Below are 22581 nucleotides of genomic sequence, written 5' to 3' on the forward strand. Positions count from 1 at the left end.
ATATTGTTCCTATTAACTTCTGAGTTGGCTCTGGGGGGACTTTCTGTAGCAACAACATGTTCACACACACATACTCACATATGCGTACATACACATTCATATGTGTGCGTGCATACACACACTTCAAAAATTAGAGAAGTCTTTTACTAGAGGTACTTCTGTTCACAATAGATCTATTTTTTATGCTGAGCTGCTGGAGAAAGGCACTTCGGAATGGAAGCAGGGAGATTTCCTAAAGTAAAGTAATTGGTATGAGAAGACAAAAACATGTATGTGTTTTTCCTTTTCTTGATAACTGTAAGTTATGCCATGTGAGACCTAGAATTTCTGAGACATTTTAAAAATCATCATTTTGGGGCACCTGGGTGGCTCAGTCGGTTAAGCATCCGACTTCAGCTCAGGTCATGATCTCACAGTCTATGGGTTCGAGCTCCACGTTGGGCTCTGTGCTGACAGCTCAGAGCCTGGAGCCTGCTTCAGATTCTGTGTGTGTCTCTCTCTTCCCCTCCCCTGTGCATTCTCTCTCTCTCTCTCTGTGTCTTGCAACAATAAAATGTTAAAAAAATTATTTTAAAAAATGATCATTTTTCTTTCTGCTCCATCTCCATTTCCCCAAGACTTTAAGTACATGAAAAGAAAACGCATGTTTATATATACATTTTAACAAGTAACTATTGGCACAATAATTAGATACCTATTGTCAGTAAATAGTAAGAAAAAATGTGCTTAAGTTTCACAACTAAGTATAAATCATATACTTAAATTTTTTAGGAGGGCTTAAAATTTTCATAAACTAGAATGAAAGAGAATTTTCAAGAATTTCAGTTATCTCGTAACCCAGTAGATGAGGTTCTCATAGTATAGAATGACAAATAATGTAAATTCTCCCCTAACCCAGCAGGTAAAGTTCCCGTGGTATAGAACGATACGTAAGAAATGAATTTACTTGAGAAATGAATTTACTACTACTTCTTTCCCTATATGGTACTAACTCACATTGGTCCTTCACCCACCATTTTTGCCTTTTTCCTGTTTCCTTTCTTTGGCTTTTCCTCCTGGATAGAGAGATGTGTGCACAAGTGTGCATAATACAATCTTGCACACAGAAATATCACTGAAGGATAAGAAAAAGGGTTTGCAGTAGATGTTCCTTATACATTAGTTAGAGCCAGAAGATTTCTATCTTCAGGGCACGAAACAGTTATAATAATTTAAAGCACTTCCTGGGAATATCTTAATGTAAGAATCAAAATCAGTACTGATGTGCTTTTTTAGGAGTATACTGTATATGAGATCTTTGAGCATTCATAGAAATAAGACTAAACTGTTGAGAGCTGCACAGGGGTTTTTGTTTGCTTGCCTCTTTTAAAACTGAAGAATTTCACTTCTAAGTTCTTCTGGGAAAAGAAAAAGGAACAAATATTAAAAGCAAAATGTAAGAAAGTTGCTCATAAAGCCACCCCTAAAAATAATGGCTCATGAAGGAATTGGGGATACATTTTTCTAGGTTTTTTCTTTTCCACTTGTGGGTATATATGCAAAACCTCATGTACACACTCTCTATTTAAAAACTTAGCTATTAAGTGAAATAAGTCAGAGAAAGACAGATATCATATGATTTTACTCATATGTGGAACTTGAGAAACTTAACAGAAGACCGTGGAGGAAGAGAAGGGGAAAAAATGGTTATAAACAGAGAGGGAGGGAGACAAACCACAAGAGACTCTTAAATACTGAGAACAAAGTGAGGGTGGATGAGGAGGCAGCGAGGGAGAGGGGAAAGTGGATGCTGGGCATTGAGGAAGGTAGTTGTTGGGGTGACCACTGGGTGTTGTGTGTAAGTGATGAACCACGGGAATCCACCCTCGAAACCAAGAGCACACTGTACACACTGTATGTAAGCCACGTTGACAAATTATATTTAAAAATAAATTTAAAAAGTAAAACCTTAACTAATATTATGAATACTACGGTGTCATGTGCTTTAACACTATAGTAAGCATATATAACACTAGAATAACAGTTCTGTTTCTAGAATACACATGCATATTTCTGTTGAAAGAGTATTCACAGTTTAAGTTTTGATGCTTACAGCCAAATAGCTCTTAAAAGGTTATTTCTAGGTCTTTATATATATTTTCTTGATGCTTTAAATGGTAACACCTTTCCATCAACTTTTTTTTTTTTTGTATGAAGTAGAGGTCAGCAAACTATGGCCTTTGGGCCAAATCCAGTGCACTGCCTATTTTTATAAATAAAATTTCATTGGGAGATAGTACTTCATTCACTGATGTGTTGTCAATGGCTGTTTTGACATTCTAGCAGCAGGACTGAATAGTTGCTGCAGAGACCATATGACCTGCAGCCTTAAAATATTGATTGTCTGACCAATATGGAAAAAGTTTGCTAACTCCTGATGCCTGGTGTAAAGCTTTGATATATCCATATGGGATCTCATTAGAATCATCTTATTAATTAATAGCTTTTTGGTGGCTTCTTTGGGATTTTTTAGATAGGTAATCATAAAATTAAGAAATAATTATACTTTTTGTCTCCCCCATTTCTCTTATTGTATTGGCTAAAGCGTCCAGAACAGTGTTGAGTAATAGTGATAATGGGTCTAGTTTTCTTATTTGTAGTTTGGTGGGTAATGCTCCCAGTATTACCCCCCCATTATATATATATTTTTTGTTTTGAATGGGTTTTTTTTTTTTTTACTGTGTTCTGTTACTCTTAGTTTGTAAGAAGGCATTGCTCAAGAAAAATGTGTCTTTACTATTCATGGAGAGACTCAGAGGGAGTATCTCTTTAACCTCTCTAGATTTTCTTATGCTGAATTAACCTTAGAGTCTTGAAATAAATACTACCTATGAATGGTTTATTATTTGTCTTTTAAGACATTAGTGAAGTTGAATAAGCTGCTCTTTTCATACACTCGTGTCTATATTTGTGCGTCAGATTGGTCTGTGAGTTTTGTGTGCTAGGGTTTTCACATTCTCTTATCAAGATCGTGCCGGCCTTGTGAAACAAGATGAAAGGCTTCCCGTATGTTTCTCTGCTCTGGCGAAGACCCAGTCAAATAAACCCCAACTTACTCGCTGACAAGCACTTTAAAGGATGAACTCAGAAATTGATCACTGGGGCTTTTGCTCTAAGTGCCAAGAAGGAGAGCAAATAGTCCAGTAGGGTCTCTTTAAAAATTAGTATCATCTTGTACCAGATGTATGTGTTTGATATATAAAATATGTATTAGTTCTTTATACTTTTTAATTTTGAGGTAATTCAAACTTAGACAAAAGTTGAAAGAATGGCACAAGAACTTCCATATATCCTTTATGCAGATTCCCTGAGAGTTACCATTTTGCTGCATTTGCTTTATTATTATTCTTTCATTCTGTCAATATGTATATTATCTCTTTGTGTCTAACTGAACATTTATACATAATAGGGAGACTATATGAAAGTATAGATAAATAGATTTACAGATATTTTTCTGATTTTACAAGTATGTTAGAGATGATTAGATATTAATAAAATGTATAAATGGAGCTTTTCAGATGTCAGATGTGCTGACAAGTCTTACTTTTTTAAACCTCTTATCTTTAAATTCTATCTGGGTCTCTCTATATACTGTTTGTATCTATGTATCTCACAGTCTGTCTATCCATCCATCCAACCGTCCAGGTAACACAAGCTCATTGTAAACCAACTGTAAGTGAATAACAAGAAGAAACAAATAACAGAGGATTTCATTTATATGTAGAATCTAAAGACCAAATGAATAAATCCCCCAAACAGACTCCTATATACTGAGAATAAACGGTTGGTTGCCAGAGGGGAGGGGGATAAGGGGAAAGGCAGAATAGATGAAAGGTATAATCTTCTAGTTGTAAAATAAGTTACAGTGAAAAGTACAGCATAGGGAATATAGTCAATAATGTTGTAATAACGTTGTGTGGTGACTACACTTACCATGATGAAGCATCCAGGAATGTATAGAATTGTTTAACCGACAGAGCCACCCAGGCGCCCCAGGAATGTATAGAATTGTTGAATCACTATGTCATACACCTGAAACTAAGGTAACATTGTATACCAATTATATTTCAATAGTAAAAGCAAAAAATAAATATAAGTCACAAAAAGAACCTGTGTAAAATCCCACCACCACTGATAACTTTTTAAATGCAGATAGGCATATAAAGTTATATGTATATGTTAAAAGGGATCATAGATTCTGTTTTTATAATTTCCTTTTATTTGACATGTTAACATCTTTCCAGTCCGTAAAAAGAGATCTTTACCATCCTTTGCCATAACTGCTTTATATGGATATACTGCCATTGATTCAGTCAATTCCTATGTTGCCATTTAGATTATTTCCAGATTAAAAAAATTTTTTAATGTTTTATTTATTTTGAGACAGAGAGAGACAGAGCATGAGCAGCTAGGGACAGAGAGAGAGGGAGATACAGAATTGGAAACAGGATCCAGGCTCCGAGCTGTCAGCACAGAGCCCGATGTGGGGCTCGAATCTACCAACGTGAGATCATGACCTGAGCTCAAGTAGGACGCTTAAGTGACCGAGCCACCCAGATGCCCCGATTATTTCCAGATTTTTGTCCTCACTGTAAGCCACTCAGCATGAGCACTGAAGCTGTAGGGCTGGATTTGAGTCATAGTTCCTTTTCATTTCTCCTCTGTGTCACCTGTGGCCAACTACTTATTTCACCTAGCTGAGTTTTCTTACCTCTCAAATGGAGATGAGAGAAGCTATTTCATAGGGTTTGTGAGGCCTAGAGGAGGTGACCCGTACCAATTACATTTTATCCCAGTCCAGTTCCTGGCATATAGCAGACCCTCAGTAAATAGTTTTCCTCTGTGCTTCCATTTTGTCTCACAGCTCATTCTAAGGGTCATGAAGTAATGTCTACCAAATGCTTTACGTTTTATTCTGGTCTTATCATTGGTAAATAGCATGTGCTTTCAAAAATATTGAATACTGTCTAGATATTTTTCCTCTTAATAAAAAAACAGAACATCCAAAAATAAAACCCAATACCACCAATCAAAAGAATACCATTTTCTTATGGCTAATAGAGAACACACAGTTACGGCTGTCCAATTTGTGAAATAAAATGGATTTGACAGACCTGCCTGATGAAAAATTGTCCTCTATTGAAGTCAGCAACCTGGCTTTGTGATTTTTTTTTCTTTAAATGGCATATAAGACTCAGATTTCTACTTGGAAGATAAAATTATTTCTTATTCTCTCCAAGAAGCAGGATTTTTTTTAAAAAAAGGCTGAATATAGTCATGTGTTTGAATGTCTCAAAATTTCCTTCCTACAAAACCTCCCAGATTTGTCTTCATGTGACCATGAAGATGACACAGCAAGTGTTGCTTATGGACGAGCAGATGAAAATTTTGCAAATGAGCACTTATGAAACATGAGGCAATAAGTGAGATAGAACACTTGTGTCAAACAGAAGACAGATGACTCAAGGTAGGGCCAGCTCATCTCTATTATGGAATAGCAATCTTTGCCAATAGTTTATAAAGAAATGCAGCATTTTATTGTGTTCCAACAAGACAGCACCAGCAGAACAATAAGGTGAAGTAGGGTGTATGCATTAATGAGCAGAGAGAGATGATTGTGATTCATAGATGAGTTATTTATTTGTAAATATCTGCTGGCTGAGATTCAAATGGTTCTCATGATTAAATAGCCCCCTCCGAAATACTGTTTTTGCTGTACCAATCCTGGACAAATCATCTTCTACAGATAATAGAAAGCTGAAAACTTGAGCACTTGTAAAGTCATTTGATAGTTAGGAAGTTCAGACAATTGAAGACAGTGAATTGTGCCATTTTCCTCACACCATGAACATAGTACGATGTACCAAACTGAGCTTTGACATTAAGTTCTTTGAAACAAGTGATGTCAGACTAGGGAAAAAAGGGGGAATATGATGGGGAAGTGCTACAGAGCAGCCAGCCGTTTTGGTGGGATGCTTATTCCTGGTGAAACTCAGCCCTTGTAAATCTCAGTGAGTCCGCTCTGTAGATGGGGGGGGGGGGAATGCCCACTCAGAGAAGATTCCTGTTTTTGGGACCATGCTGGCTCTTGTTCCTGTGGCCACACAGGAATCAACAAAGTGCCAGATGATACCTATGTCATCCTAAGTCCTGCGCACACAGACGGGTGCTGCGTGGGGATTCGGGCCTGTATCGACGACATTCAGAATGTGAAATGAAATGATGTTACTTGAAAAGGTTTTTTGTTGTTGTTCTTTGCATTTTTCTTAATTTCACTACACCATTTGAACTCGGGTAGGGGTGGGGGTGTGTGGAGTGTGAGGAAGGAGAAAGAAGTTGTCAAATTTAAAAAGTTCAGCAATTTTCTGCTAGTAAAGACTTTCTTCAAATATACAAATGCATTTCTTCCTGAAGCTACTCTGAAAAATGTATATGTAGCTCTAGAATATGTCTTCCTAAATAGCTGAAGGAAGTGCAGAGGCCATGCGAATGGCCATCAAGTGTAAATGCTTATGTTCCAGTAATTCTGACAGCATTATAGGCTTTCTACCTCCAGTGCAAGTCCTTGTCTTTTTGAATCTTTTCTGCTCTAAGCACTCACTTTTAAGATCTGATCTTTTCCCTTGTGGCTTTCATGTAGGTGTTCTGTCATAGTGGTTAATATTACAAATGAGGTGGGTACATGTGAAAAGAACCAGATCTGTTCATTACATTCATCCTGAGTTTTATGCTCTTTAATTTGAGGGAAATGTATTCGTTTCAAATAGACTGCAGTGCACAGCATTTCAACTGTATTAATGAACCTGTGAACTCCAGACTATTGACTGGGCATTTACTTTTTTCTTGGCACCAGTTGCCTTCAGTCACAAGTAACAGAAGCCCCAACTCCACCTGACTTAAAATAAGAGACAGTTTTCTGGTTCACACAACCAAAATGTCTAGTGATAATGTGGATTTCAGGTAAGAGTTGATCCAGCAGCTAAACCATGTCATTAAGGGTCATATTTCTTTATTTCTCTTTACTTTGATATTCACTGATGATTCTTTTTTTAAACTTTTTTTTTAATGCTTATTTATTTTTAAGAGAGAGAGACAGAGACGAGTGTGAGCAAGCGAGGGAGGGACAGAGGGAGAGGGAGACACAGAATCCGAAGCAGACTCCAGGCTCTGAGCTGTCAGCTCAGAGCCCGATATGGGGCTCAAACCCACAAGCTGTGAGATCATGTCCTGAGTGAAGTCAGACACTTAACTAACTGAGCCACCCAGGCACCCCTCTTTCTTTTTTAAAAAATTTTTTTTATTTTAGAGTGAGCAGGGTAGAGGAGCAGAGGGGGAGAGAGATAATCTTAAGCAGACTCCACACTCAGCATGAAATCCAATGCAGTTCTTGATCCCATAACCCTGGGATCATGACCTGACCCAAAATCAAGAATCAGATGTTCAACCAACTTAGCCACCTAGGCACCCCGTCTCATGATTCTCAGTCGGGTTATAAGATCCTGCCAGTAGCAGCAAGAGTTTGTACTTCGTCATTCATATCCAACAAGAGCCATGTGTTAGGCACAGGAGGATACAGAAGTGCAAGGATTAATAAGGCCCCCAAGACTCCCCTTGTGGAAGTTAAAAATCTGCACATCCCAAAATGTTTCAATAGGTACTGTCATCAAAAGTCTAGAGCCGCACTGTTCAGTATGGTGGTCACTAGCCACATGTGGCTTTTGAGCATTTGAAGTATGGCTAGCTGGAATTGAAATGTGCTGTAAATATAAAATACACAGCAAATTTCAAAGACTTCATTTAAAAAAACATGTAAAATATCTCACCAAGAAATTGATCATTTATTTCCTCAATTACATATTGAGATGATAATATTTTAAGATCTATTTGGTTAAAATATGTTGTTAAATGACCTTACCTGTTTCATTTTTCTTATTTTTAAATGTTCAAGGAAATTAATAGTGACATATATGGCTCAGATAATGTTTCTTTTTTTTTTTTTTAATTTGAGAGAGAGAGCGAGCGAGCAAGCGCGAGTGTATGTGCAAGCAAGGGAGAGGGACACAGGGAGAGAGAGAATCCCAAGCAGGCTCCACACTCAGCAGGGAGCCTGCCACCGGGCTTGATCCCACAACCCCAGGATCATGACCTGAGCCAAAATCAGGAGTCAGACACTCAACTGACTGAGCCACCCAGGCACCTGGCTCAGATGTTTTTGTCCGTGCTGCTCTAGAGCCCTGAGTAGGCTATTGGAAAGGTGAGCTCTCTGGAATTAATTCAAGTGTATGTCAGTGATGGAGTTCAGCAATAGAGAAAGGTCAGAGAACACCTTTACTAAAAATAGTTCTCTACTCCCATCTCTAGTCCCTTTCTATCTTGTTACCCTCTTAGTGTTCTTTGTGGCACTTAAAACCATTTGAATTACCTTGTTTGTGTACTTGTTTGCTAGGGTGCCATTTTGGGTATCACTGTGACCCAGCACAGTACCTGGCACATAGTTGGTCTTTACTAATACTTGTTAAAGAGTGGAGAGAAAGACTCTGCCCTCTGTGAGTGGCTGGCTGACTCTGTGGAGATGGGTGGCTTGCTTTTGTTTCTTTCCGTCCATCTGTGCCTGAGCCCGGCATGCTGGCATGCTGTTCCAGAACAGAGTAATTGTCAGTTGCTTTTCATTTGTGTTTGAGGCCTCAGGAAGGCAGGACAGGAGAATGGACCGTGAGAGAGGCTAGAACTCTTCCTGGGGCTCCCAGACTCCCTGGTAGTGTGATCGTGTGTAAATTACAGTAAAGAAAAGGAAAATTCCCAGGATGTCATTTACGGTTGGGCTCTGGAAAGCAGTTGGGATTCTGCCACTTCCTGGCTCCCTGACCGCTGGCAACCCACATTCCTCTGAGGCTTAGTTTCTTATCTGGTGATCCTGTTGGATTAATTCAATGAGGTGCATCAAAAGTCTTCCACACAGAGTTCAATAAATAACATCTGCTATTATTATTAATTTCATGACGATTAAATTACCAGTTTGCAAGCACTTGGCACTTAGTAGATGCTTGAGAAATGTTAGATTCCTAGCCAAATAAAAATTACAAATTTAATAAGAAAACTTTACCAGCATCATTAAAATGGCGTGATGTAATTTTTTCTGGAAGTCTCAGCATGCCCGTAAATAAAGCAGTTGATCTTAAAAGAAGCAAGCCTGGAGGTGGAAACGGTAGGTTAGGACATTTTTGTGTTTCCCAGCTTTTATCGCCAGACCTTGGTCATGCTCTCAAACCTAGAAGGCCTCGATAATCTGTTTGGTTGGACAACACATTGATTGTGGGAATGGGAGTTGTAAATCCCACCTGCAGGAAAAGAAAGAGGAAAGGGGTGAAAATGAGGAGAAGAGTCATATTAGGCAGTTCTAGATCCTGATCCTTTTCAGATGTCACTTGTTGTTGTCCTTTACACCAGTTTGCCTTTCTTTTCTCTTTTCTTTCCCTCCTCCCTAGGGGATTCTTTTTTTTATGGTTGTTTTATGGTTGTTATCTATATTTTTTGAGATATAGAGAGAGGTGGGGGAGGGGCAGAGAGAGAGAAGGAGACACAGAATGTGAAGCAGGCTCCAAGCTCTGAGCTGTCAGCACAGAGCCTCATGCGGAGCTTGAACCCCAGAACTCTGAGATCATGACTTGAGCCACCTAGGCGCCCCCTCCCTAGGGGATTCTTAACGACAGAAGGCTGTCAGTAGAATTCCAGGGACTTGACGCAGAAAAAATACAACTTTATTTTCACTAACCTCTGATGGAACTTTACCATTTTCTTTAATTGTGAACTATATTATTGGCTGTGATACTGTTCCCAATGGAAATCTTGATTTTTCTGTCTTAATATAGATGTTGCAAGTATCTTGAAATATGATCTACATATATCACCACTTCACAATCATAGTGGTTCTTAGACCCAGTGCTAGATCTTATTATTAAATGAGTTAATGTAGTAGCACATATATTATGATATGAATCAGTAAATCAACTGTTTTGTTAACTGCATTTCTGAATAACCGGTTTCTTTTGTAAACCTGTTTCTTATGTGCTCAGAAACATGATTTTGCAAATGGTCCTTACGTTTTAAGAGCCTTCTCAGGAGATGTGTGGCACAAAAATGATTAAAAACTCCTGTCTGGGTACAGGTACAGGTTTCTGGGGCAGGCCTTGAGAAGGTAGAGTTCCACTGAACTCCAGCTTTTTGATGCCTCCTAGTTCTAGGTGTTTAAAGCAGAGTTGGCTATTACGTGACCCCATGGGTCCACTCATAACCTAATCTCTGAACAGTCTGGTATCTTGAATCCCCAGATAATGAGCACATTACCAACAGTTCATATATGTTTATAAGGATATTAGATGAAACCAGAAATTTGTGTTGGTGCCATATCTTGAACTGATTAAAATTCAGGCTTTATGCAATTTGTTTATGGAACAGATATTTTATAGTTGAAATTACTAAGAGCTGTTACATGCCTATTGTAAAAGTGGAGAGTTAAAGGTCAGTGCCTAGCCAGATATGGTACAACTTTTGGTGTGGTGTAGTTAAAAATACTTAAAAGCAATGCAAATGATTGAAGATAGTAATACACAAAGTAGAGTCTTCACTCACAAGTACACAATACGTATTGTATGAAAGATCTTGCTTGTTGATCTTGTAGCTGATCTTAAGGCGCTTACTTTTGGTTGAACTGGGAAAGGTAGATGTAGAGGTGCTGTGAATTAAGTTCCAAGGAAGAGACAGGATCCATGTAACTGGGCTTTGTTGGGAGGAAGGCACGAATATGTCTCGGGGAGATGTGACAGGACTGAGATGGGCCGATAAAGATGTCGAAATTCATTTGTGAGATTTTTTTTGATTTGCAGAAGGAAATGCTAAGGTCTGTGGGCAGGGGAGCTACCGCTTGGAAATGCTGTGCCTGCAGATATCTACTGGACAGAGGGGTAGGGAAGCAATTGAGGGGCATTTGTGTTGTGTAAATATTAATTTGCACGTTATGAAGTTTCCTGTTAGTTAGCTTGAATGTTGTTGGTAGAAAGAAACATTTTGCTTGAGAAGATTTTTGACTAAATTTAGATTCCTTTGACTAAATATAAGTTCTTTGGCCTGATGACACAGGATATGTGCATCCTGAGAAAGGCCTCTGTACACCTACAGTGACACTTCTCAGCTTGCCCACGCCCAGGTCCTGTTTTGCATGGTTGGTGTGTGTGTAAGTGTATTTTTTTGGCAGTTGTTCAGAAAGGTTGTATATTTTTGAAAAGCCACTTCCTGAAAGATGACTGTTTGGAAAAGGAAGAAAAATCCTAGCTGTTTTAGTGGTAACAATTCCAAGATAGACCCACATGAGCTGTGGTGGTAATGTTTCCTGAAGCTCTTCCAAGGCCCCACGTGCTCTTGCTGTTGGTTGCCACAAGCTGGAATGGTAATGGAGCTGAGAATATGGGATTTTGTAGGAACTTCCAAGGGTCATCCAGATTTCATAGCAGAAGCAGATGACTCAGATATCCTGGGCCTTGAAACCTGTATCTTAAAGAAATGGGTCAGTCACTTATCTTTACTATACTCTTAATTGGTCACTGGCAAAACCTAGGCACAAGAAAAATTAAAAAAGTTGCTTGAATACAAAAGTACCTGGCCAAACTGAGTGGAAAATTTCACTCTTGGATTTCCAGTCTCCCTGATGAGGTGGCTTCAGCTGTGCTCTCGCCTTCAATTCTGAGAATATTTCAACTGCAACTTGACGGTGCAGATGGGTTGAACATCTTTAAGATGTGGCAAAACCCCCATTTCTCTCCCAATGTACTACTAATAGGCAAGATTTCTGTGCATGGCTATGAAGTGTGCCTTTAATGATTCAAAAAAAGATTCCTAGGAATACATCACACCGAGAACGGCCTAGCAGGCCAGGCACTTTATAGAGATGACTTGGTTTAATAATACCTTTAGTTGAACTCTCTCAACTGAACTGCCACCAGGTCTGTAAGATGGGAGATTCATCTGCATTTCGAAAAAGAGGAAAGAGAGGCACCGAGCAGTACCATTAACCAGCCCAAGGTCACATGGCTGATAAGCAGTGGAACTGGGATTAGAATTCAGATGGTTTGGTAAACACCTTGAAAACTAAGAAGGTGGTGGTGTCCTGTTTTACAGTTTTGAAAGCTGAGGCTTGGAGAGGTGAAGTAATTCACTGATATTCACATAACTAGTGACCTGTACAGTCAATATTGTCCAAAAGAAGTGTAATATGAGTCACGAATCCAAGTCACATGTAATTTTACATTTTTAAAATGTTATTTATTTTTTGAAAGAGAGAGAACAAGCAGGGGAAGGACAGAAACAGAGAGGGAGAGAGAGAATCCAAGCAGGCTCTGCACTGTCAGAAGAGCCTGAAACTTGGGGATTGATCCAACAGTGAGATCATGACCTGAGCCCGCATAGAGTTGGGCACTTAACCAATTTTACATTTTTAAACAGCTGCCTTAAAAAGGAAAAAGGAAACAGGCAAAATTACATGATTCTATCTAAACCCGTATAGCCAAAGAAATGTCATTTCATGTAATCAGTATAAAAACTTATTCACAAGACATGTGACATTCTTTACTCTGAAGTTTTTGGAATTCGTATGCTTCCTACACTTGACACACATCTCCACATCGACCAGCCACATTTTAAGTGCTCAATACCAGCTTCTGTACTGGAAAGGGCCATTCTAGAATAGTGCTTCTCATTGATGGCTGCACACCAAAATCAGGCTCAAAGGAGCCTAGAGACATAGATGCCTGGGTCCCATACTTAGAGGTTTTGATATAATTGGTCTGGAGTACAGCCTGGCCTTCTGGATTTTTAAAGTTTGTTTATTTATTTTGGGAGAGAGAGACTCCAAAGTAGAGTCAGTGCTGTCCAGTCAGAGCCCATCGTGTGACTCGAACTCATGAACTGTGAGATCATGACCTGACCTGAAATCAAGAGTCAGCCACTTAACTGGCTGAGCCACCCAGGTGCTCCTGGATTTCTGAATTTTAAACGACTTTCCCCACCCAGGTGATTTTTATTATGGAACCAAGTTTGAGAACCTTCTCAAGGGGGATAACCAAACCAACTGAGTCAAGAACTGTAGGCACTGTCTACTGGAGAAAGTTCTGTGAGTTTTCTGAACTGAGGCCCATTCAAAACTACTGCTCTGGCAGTATGCTCTGCTAGTTGACATTAGAGAATTCCTGGAAATTCCATAATTTATTAATTTCTCTCAATTTATATTTCCCAGCCTTTTGTACAAGTCCCAGAATAGCGTAAGAAAGGAAAAGGAATTTCTTTTTCCCCTTGATCTACTCACTGTTCTGGATACACACCAGTGCAAATAAATTAAGACACAAAGTTCTATTATTTTAATTAAAGTCAGACATGTTGGTGTCGGTCTGGAACTTCTGAACTGTGGAGAAGAAGGAGTTAGGGTTTGCAGGCTGCAGGTTCATTGCCAGAAGGAAACATGTCTGGTGGGGAACATGTGGGAAGTGCTGGGTGAGGAAAGCAGGCAATTGTGGCTCCCGTTGAGGTCTGAAGGCTGCACGGCCCGCGGTGTGGCAGGACATGTATGGACGAGCTCTTGCCAGAGGCCTCGTGCCCGCCTGCGCAATCAGCCAAACCTGAGACGTGTGTGTGACACCCAATATTCAGGAATTAAAATGCCTCGACTCGCCCAGGGCTTCACTTGTCCTTCACATGCTTTTGGAGTCCTTTGGAAAAATTTTTTATATGGCCCTCTTTTATCTGAATCCGAACAGTCTTAAATTTCTGGACGTTTTTATTATTTTTCACAATGAAAAATACTGGGTCAAGGGCACCTGGGTGGCATCTGACTCTTGATTTTGGCTCAGGTCATGATCTCATTGTTCGTGAGTTTGAGCCCCACATGAGGCTCTGTGCTGACAGTGCAGAGCCTACTTGGGGTTCTCTCTCCCCTCTCTTTCTGCCCCTCCCTACTCTCACACTCTCTCAAAAGATAAACATTTAAAAAGAAAAAAGAAAAATGCTGGGTATTCTGCAGTGGTAACACTATAGTTACATGCAGTTTTGTTACACTTATTTGACTTAAGAAAGAGAACACAAATAATGCTGAGTCTTACATAGTCTTAACTAAATTAATACCATATTTTAGTGAATAAAAATACTATCAACTCTAAGATGCACCATTACTTCATGTATGCCAACAAAGACCAAGCCATTACACAATACCTTCTTTTCACCTGAAAGTTTTACTTTATTGAAAGATTTCTTTTAGACATTGATTTTTATCATATTACTATTTTGCATTAATTAAAAAGGAAAATGCAGGCAGAAGAGATTGTTTAGAGTAGTCCTAAAACTTCTTCACAGTTCATTTGATTTCAAGTCATCAGTGCTTTGTTTTCTCACAAAACACTGTCTTCTTTCCATTAATAGCAGCAGTGATTTAGCATTTCTTAAAAAAGTACTCCACAGTTGTCTCAGGTATTTTCCTCCACGATTGCCTATTTGGATATGCAGTAAGTTTTCATTTCATACCCAAATCATATTGAAATTTTTCTGAAGACATTTTAAGTCACAGTTTACTGGCCATGCAACCCAACTCACTTGAAGTACCTACCCCCAGAGCTCCTAGGTCAAGTTCCCCCATGGGCAGGCAATGGCAGCTGCATCCAGGGCTGTGCTTAGCCGACAGTTGTAAGATGGATTCCCATTTCAGAGATGTTAAGATGTGAAGAAAACGTGCTTCTGAGAACAGATGACATACGGCATATAAATCATATTTCTGATAATCCAGGCTCCCGGACCACTTGTCAGGTCCACCTTGTTTATGCACTTTAAACAGTACCTGGGGCACCTGGGGGGCTCAGTCAGCCATCTGACTTGGGCTCAGGTCATGATCTCGTGGTTCATGGATTCGAGCCCCCACATCGGGCTCTGTGCTGACAGCTCAGAGCCTGGAACATGTTTCGGATTGTGTCTCCCTTGCTCTCTGCCCCTTCACTGCTTGTGCTCGCTCTCTTTCTCTCTCTTTCTTGCTCTCTTGTCCATTCTCTCTCTCTCAGAAATAAACACTAAAAAAGATTTAAAAACAATCAACAATACTCAGTGACATTGACATGCTGTTCCCTCCTCTGCATCTTTCAGTTTTCATGTACAGCGGTTTGTAAGCAAACCCCCCACTTCTTTCTTCCCCTCTCATGTGCAGCTACAGAGCTGGACTTTAACACTGTTCTTCCCAGCTTTTTAATTTTTTTAATTAAAAATATATGTTTTAATTTTTTGAGAGACAGAGAGACAGCACGAGCAGGGGAGGGTCAGAGAGAAGGAGACACAGGAACTGAAGACAGGCTCTAGGCTTTGAGCTAGCTGTCAGCACAGAGCCCGACGCAGGGCTCGAACCCACGAACCGTGAGATCATGATCTGAGCCGAAGCCAGACGCTAAACTGACTGAGCCGCCCAGGCGCCCCCTTCCCAGCTTTTGATGTGTACATAAATCACCTGGGAATCTTGTTAAAAGTGAAGATTCTGATTCCATAGGTCTGAGAAGGGGACCAAAAGTTTGCATTTTCTAAGTTCTCAGGTGATGCCCACACTGCTGGTCTAGGGACCGCGTGTTGAGAAGCCGGGCTTTGTTGCATCTAAGGACACAGACTGTGACCTAAAAAATTCAGTACGTCTCCGGAGTGCATGGGTGGTTTTGCTGTTCCTCCATTCATACTGTCATTTTGATGAAAACCTATATAGTACAAATGTCGTTATGTTGGGGAAATATGAAGATTTGTTGTACCTACAATGTGTTTGTATGTACTGTTTTTTGATTCAGGGAGAGATATTTCTTCCCCTTAGTTTGTTTTCTGAAAGATTTGTTCATTTTGTTTTTCCTTGCCTTCATCCTTAAAAAACTTGGGTAAGTTGAATTTATTAGGAAATTTGCATGTAATTGCAGATTAATAACATAACCATTAATACTGCATTAGTTCATTGTGATTAATAGCATCTCTGTGAATGCTTAATGAATTAGTAATGATGGACTATTTGCTTGAAAGTGTCAAGAGAGCATTGTATGTAAAAAGACACTACCTATAACCGGAAAATGAATTATATGCTGGTTGGAGAGTCGCTTGTCACAAATAAGAAATGGTTGTTTGGAAAGGCTCACTGGCGGGTACCTGGGTGGCTCAGTCGGTTAAGCCTCCGGCTTCGGCTCAGGTCAGATCTCACGTTCGTGCGTTCGAGCCCCGCGTCGGGCTCTGTGCTGACAGCTAGCTCACAGCCTGGAGCCTGCTTCCGGTTCTGTGTCTCCTTCTCTCTCTGCCCCTCCCCCTCTCATGCTCTGTCTCTCTCTGTATCAAAAATAAATAAAACATTAAAAAAAATTTAAAAAAAAAGGAAAGGCTCACTGCTGTTCACATTTATACAGTGAGAGCTATTTTTAAAACATGTATAGACCTTTTAATTTAGAAAATGAGAAAGGGGTTTGATTTTCATTAGTAGTTTAGATGGGTGTGGGAACTGATATTTCTGAGAGAAACTCACATGAATATGTGCCAGTGTACTTACAAGTTTGCTTCCTACGGTGGTCATTTAGATGAAGTTCCAAATGGAACCCCTCTGCTACCTGCTGTCTATTCTGAATTCGTCAGTTCACTTCCCCAGGGCACAAGCATTTCTTGTTACTAATTTTATTCCCTTAGCCTATCATTTGTTTTCTCTCTGGTTCCTCACTCTAATTTGGTGCTGTTCGCTATCATTGTTTATTTCTGTCTTTGCCCTACATCCGAGGAAGCGAAGGTCAGGGAAATTATGTGACTTGCCCAAACCAATCCAGCCATATAATTTGTCCCCCACAGATTATGGGTCTAACATTTCAAGTGTATCTAATTTTAACCCAGGCAGAAAGAGCTGCATGAGCAGAGGCTTTGTCCAGCTGGTGCCTTTGAGGAAACCCAAGAAGCCCAGTGTGTTTGGAGCTCAGAGTTGGAAGGGAAGAATGGACAAAAGACAGGACTGAAGAGAAAGGAGGGACCGGAGTATGTAGGCTGTGTGAAGATTTTCCCCTGCGTAAATGTCACATTGAGGGGCGTGGTGGGTTTTGCCAGAGCGTACTGGCTGCATGTGGAGAATGACTTGGAGGACGGAGTGGTGTATGGAGGCCAGTTCAGAAGGCCCCATCGTGCTGTCCTGTTTTCTAGCTTGGGATCCAGATGAAGGTAGAGATGTCTTCCTTGTTACAGAAGACTCCAAGCATTTATTGGGTATTATTTTCTCTGTGTTCTCCTCAGGTCAGCATGAAGGGTCCTTGTCTCTTCTCTGTAGCCCCTGGTTTCTTTGAACTTGGAAATGTACTTTGCCAAGCACCTCAGGTACCCCGGCAGTATCTGCTGTGGAAGCCTCAGCAGTAGCCGGTGGGCATGGAAGTTGTCTGTCTTCCTACCAGCCCTTCTGCCCTGTGTCTGGTGCCAGAGGTACTATTGTTTCCCCTCTTTGGGACTGAGCAGGGGGGAGAGCCCGGTTCCTAAGCCCTCACTGTTAGAAACCCCATCTGAGGAGGACAGCTTTTCTGGACCACATGCTGTAGTTTGGATGGCCACGAATAGAGCCTTTGCTACTCTCACCTCCTCATGGAAGGTGGGAGTGAAGACGGGGCTTGGTTGGGAAGTGGCTTTTGAAACCTATGTTTACAGTGTTTTGCTGCCACTTTCACAGATGAGGGAGGAGTTGTGAAGTCTGGAGCTCAGATTTTTTAGGATTTAAGGGATGCGGTATTTATCCCACTCTTCCTTGCCGGAGGGTGTGGTATAATCGAGAGTTGAAAATAGATGTCCTGTATTTTTTTCACTCTGGAAGTTTTTCTGGCATCGTGTAGTTTTTCTTTTTTTTTCCTCTCTTGAACTAGTGACTCAACCCTCACCTCAAACCCCTGTCACATTTCACCTTTGAGGAAGGAACTTTTAAAGCTGAACTTTGCAGAGCTGAGAAACTGACTTGAACCTAAACGGGCCAGTACCAGGAAAGCATCTCTGGAACAGAGCAGAGTAGTGCTGTCCTAGAAGAATGTTGACACTTAATTAAGACAGAGCTGTGGAGTGAGGGAATCAGTGAGCATGGGAGGGATGGGGAATGGGAGAGGAGGGCCTTGGGCTGCTGATGTTTTCTAGTATCAGAGCCAACAAGGACTGGTGAAAACTGTCAGCTATACCTCAGTAAAGTTGGGGTAAGTAAAGGAGGGCATGCTTTGGTTCTCAAAGCATGTTCCCTCAACCTGTAACATGGGTATAACCTGGGAATTTGTTAGAAATGCAGATTTTTGGGCCATACCCCAGACTACTAAATTTGATAGTCTGGGGGAGGACCTAGCACTCAGTGTTTTAATAAGCCCTTCCAGTGATTCTGGTTCAAGTTTGGACACTCCTGGCTTAGCCTAGGGCATAACGTGAAGGTCACACCATAGGGACTAGCTAATTTTGTCCTGCCTAACCTCACCACGCCTCCCACCCCTGGGTAGGTGCCTCAGGAGTGTGTCTCCTTGGTCACAGATATGGTCATAGGGTGAAGCGGGTAGATGACTTAGCTCAGAGTCAGTCCACTGCTGCAAAAACATGTCTCAATATAAGCAGGGAAGGCCTTTCTTCCAGTTGAGGTCAAGAGGTCTGTCCAGGTCCACAAGGGCATTGGTGCCTCTGGGGGCCTTGTTCTCACACACAAAAGCAACTTGTGGGGTTTTACTGGGTACCTGATGGTTGAGTGAGCAGGAATTAGAGACCTAAGCCCAAATCAGAGCTCTAACCTTTACTGCCTGAGTTTCCTTGGACAGGTTCTTAGGGTCTTTTTATGAGCAGAATGGGATCAATGATACATGCTTCTGAGGATTGGTGGGAGATTAATTGAGGTCATGTACAATACACCTAGCACAGAGCAGGTGCTTAATAAATGAATGCTGTCACCACTGGGTCCTTGGATGGTCCTAGGACTGCTCTGGAAGGATGCATGCAGGGGGTGTAAAACGATACATGACCTTTCCCTTGTGACATTAAGATGGTAGAAATAGGTAGGACAAAATACGTAATTTGGGTTTTGTCTATAGGAAAAAAATTGATGGTGGATTTTCATGATTTTAAATCCACAGAGGCTTTAGATTGAATTATTTGCTAAGGTACAAATGATCTAAATAAGAAAGCTATTTTTATGAGTTAAAATATCATATTGGCAGATGCATTTTAATTCTGTGCTGTCAAAGAGTAATGTTAAAATTTAAATTATTTTGAAGTGTAACCCTGATACATGTAATCCTCATAAATTCACTTTTAAGTGAACATAATAAAAGAGTTAACCTTCTATTAGACTTTTGTAATGTCTGAATTGATTTCATTATGGGCAAAGAGGTCTTTTGTATTAAATGGGGGGTATTTTTATGTTGTTGATTTAGATTGATGAGTTAGAGGGTTTAATGCCCCTAAAATAATCCCTGCCCTTTCTTAAACTGATGCCAGCCAGCCATGATCATTTATAAGATGGTCATAAAAAATGAACAGAGAAAATGATTCTGACAGTTTCTCTCCCTATATTTAGATGGGACTTTCCCTAAAGAATGAGAAATATCGGTTCTTACTGTCTTTTCAGTGTGTCAGAAAGACTCAGGTAATCCCATGCCTGACTGGCTGTGAGTGGAGGAACTGCCAAGTTGAGCATCGCACTGTTCTTGTGCAAACATGAGGATTATGGGATCCACACACCATGACTTCGTTAACTTGAATTTTATTTTTTAATGAGAATAACAACGGGCTTTGCAAGCTGATTTAGAATCTCTAGGTCCACCTGCATAAGAGTTGAATACCCACACAGGGTGGGTTAGAAAAATGAAATTTCTCAGTACGGTAAATAAACCGAGGAGCTTGGAAACCAAATTGAAGTCTGTAGCCTGGAAAATCAACAAGGACTAAAAATAGTAAGATTAGAGGCGACATTCAACCATGGACAGTCCGAAGGTGATTTTTAAGTACCATGAAATGAGAAACCAGGCCAAGATGTGATAGGTTTAAAAAACATATATATGTGTGTGTGTGTGTGTGTGTGTGTGTGTGTGTGTGTGTGTGTGTGTATGTATGTATATGTATATATATATTTCTAGAGAACATTCTGTTTGTTACCTAGGTGTGGAAGGGCGGGCATACCTTTCCTTAAATGTGGATTTGGCCTTGCAAAGTTTTGGTTTTTCCTTTTTCCCCTTTAACTAGAATAAAGAGGACACTCCCTCTGATTTCTAAGGGAGAAATGTTGCCATCATCCATCATGAGATTGAGAATTCACCTAGAAGGCATGTAACATGCAGGTTTGAGGGTGCAGTTACTGTTTGCTTTAAGCCAATCAGGCCGACAGCTTTGGTCTCTTAGCAAGTAGCCAGCGGATCCCCTTTAGAACAAGCACATAGAAGGATGCAGGATTGGGAGAACACAAAGGAGCATGTTTTGACAGGGTTCCAGTGCTCTTGAGCCATCTCATTCAAACGGCATCAGCTCAGCACTGAATATCTTGGTAGGTATTTGCTCATAGGCCTAAAACTTTCTGCATGTAAACTTTTTGGAAACAGTATTAGATGAATGGTCCTAAATGTTGCAGAAACTTCAAATGGCTGGCCTGGGCAGCATGTGGCTCTTTTGAGCTCTTGACTTACTAGGTTTTCAGGACTTTTGTCCTTCCTGGAGAATTCTCTTTTACCATTCCAGAGCTCTCAATAAAGACCTTGTCTAAGCAGGAGAAGTGAGTTGAGTGAGTAGGACTGGTCATCCTTTGTCAGCTTGTCACCTTAAAGGAAGTTGATTGCCAGCCAAGTATTTGCTCCCAGATGAAAGACCAGGGAAGTGGAAGTACATGAGTAAGCTGAGACCATTGGTATGATGAGACTTAGACATCTTAAAAACGTGTTCATGAAAACCGATGAATGAAGTCTTGGATTGTATTGAATGATACAGACCCTGGGATGTGAGAAAAGGAGATTATGGATGTTCATGTAATCAGGACATTGCTGATTATACCCATCAATAACAAATGAAGTCCAACTTCTACAGTTCCTTTTCTGTTGGATGGACGACTCTCAGACTTAACCTTTTCAGTAATTCAACTCTGCAAATGTGGACTGAGCACCAATCACGCCAAGCAGTAGGCCCTGGGTGCTCCAGGAATAATGTGGCCCAGCCCCTGCCCCACAGAGACTACTCAATGTAATGGAGAATAACAATTGTTAATGCTAATTTTATGCACCGAAATTACTTTGTATGTGACAATACTTGGGGCCCAATGACCAAAAATAGCTTCCTCATTAAAATTCTCCCTTGTGTTGTCCCCTATGGAGCCAGGCTTGTATTACAAAGGCATGGCTGTTCACGTCAAGGGCAGGAACTGCTGCTACATGGATCATAGATCTAAATATGAAACAATAAGGATTCTTCCAAAAAAATAGAATATCTTCATGACTTTGGGATAGGCGAAGGTTTCTTAGGTGAGACACAAATTATGCTAACCATACACAGAAAAAATAGGGAACTTGGAATGCATTAAAAGATTTTTCATTCATTACATGATGGCATTAAGAAAATGAAGCCGATTGGAGCACTTGGGTGGTTCAGTTGGTTGAGTGTCTGACTCTTGATTTCAGCTCCAGTCATGATCCCAGAGTCATGGGATCGAGCCCTATGTTGGGTTCTGCACTGAGGGTGGAGTCTGCTTGGAATTCTGCCTCTTTCCCTCTGCCCCTCTCCCCTACTCATATTCTCTCTCTAAAAAAAAAAAAAACAATAAAAAATAAACCCAAAGCTGATGGGGAGATTTTGCAATACAGATATTCAACAAAGGACTTGGTGTAGAATATATGAAGAAATTCTACAAATTAGTAACAGAAAGATAGATTACCCAATAAAAGTAGGGGACAAAGACTTGAGTAAGCACTTCCCTAAAGAGGATATTTGTTGTCTTCATCAGAAGTAGTGACTGGCGCTAAAATGAACAAATAAAAAGACTATAGATGCTGGCGAGGGTGTGGAGAGACGGGCACCCTCCTACGCTGTTGGTGGCAATGTAAACTGGTGCAGCTGCTCTGGAAAACAGTGTGGAGGCTCCTCAAAAAACTATCGATAGAACTCCCCTATTACCCAGCAATAGCACTGCTACGGATTTACCCAGGGGATACAGAAGTGCTGATGCATAGGAGCACATCTACCCCAATGTTCATAGCGGCACTTTCTACAATAGCCAAATCATGGAAAGGGCCTAAATGTCCATCACCTGATGAGTGGATCAAGACGATGTGGTATACGCAGCAATCTCCTACTCGACACATCCTCAAAGGCAAGGGAAATGAAAGCAAAACTGAACCCTTGGGACTTCCATCAAGATAAAAAGCTTCTGCAAGGCAAAGGAAACAATCAAGAAAACTAATAGGCAGCCGACAGAATGGGAAAAGATAGTTGCAAATGACATATCAGATAAAGGGCTAATATCGAAAATGTACAAGGAACTCA

The 22581-nt window shown here is 40.5% G+C and overlaps 1 protein-coding gene across 2 annotated transcripts in view; it reads left to right on the plus strand.

Annotated features, from left to right (window-relative positions):
- The window catches only part of PHEX (phosphate regulating endopeptidase homolog X-linked), a 225339-nt gene that overhangs the window by 12407 nt on the left and 190351 nt on the right, over window positions 1-22581 (plus strand). Inside the window, exon 1 of one of the 2 annotated variants that reach the window (XM_029930946.1) lies at window positions 17030-17097. The exons of the other annotated variant lie outside the window; for it this stretch is intronic. The gene's annotated coding sequence lies outside the window, so the exon portion shown is untranslated. Of the gene's footprint in view, window positions 1-17029; window positions 17098-22581 lie in introns of those variants that run through there. 2 annotated transcript variants of the gene reach the window in all.

This window comes from Suricata suricatta, chromosome X, assembly GCF_006229205.1.
Source record: "Suricata suricatta isolate VVHF042 chromosome X, meerkat_22Aug2017_6uvM2_HiC, whole genome shotgun sequence".
NCBI lineage: Eukaryota > Metazoa > Chordata > Mammalia > Carnivora > Herpestidae > Suricata > Suricata suricatta.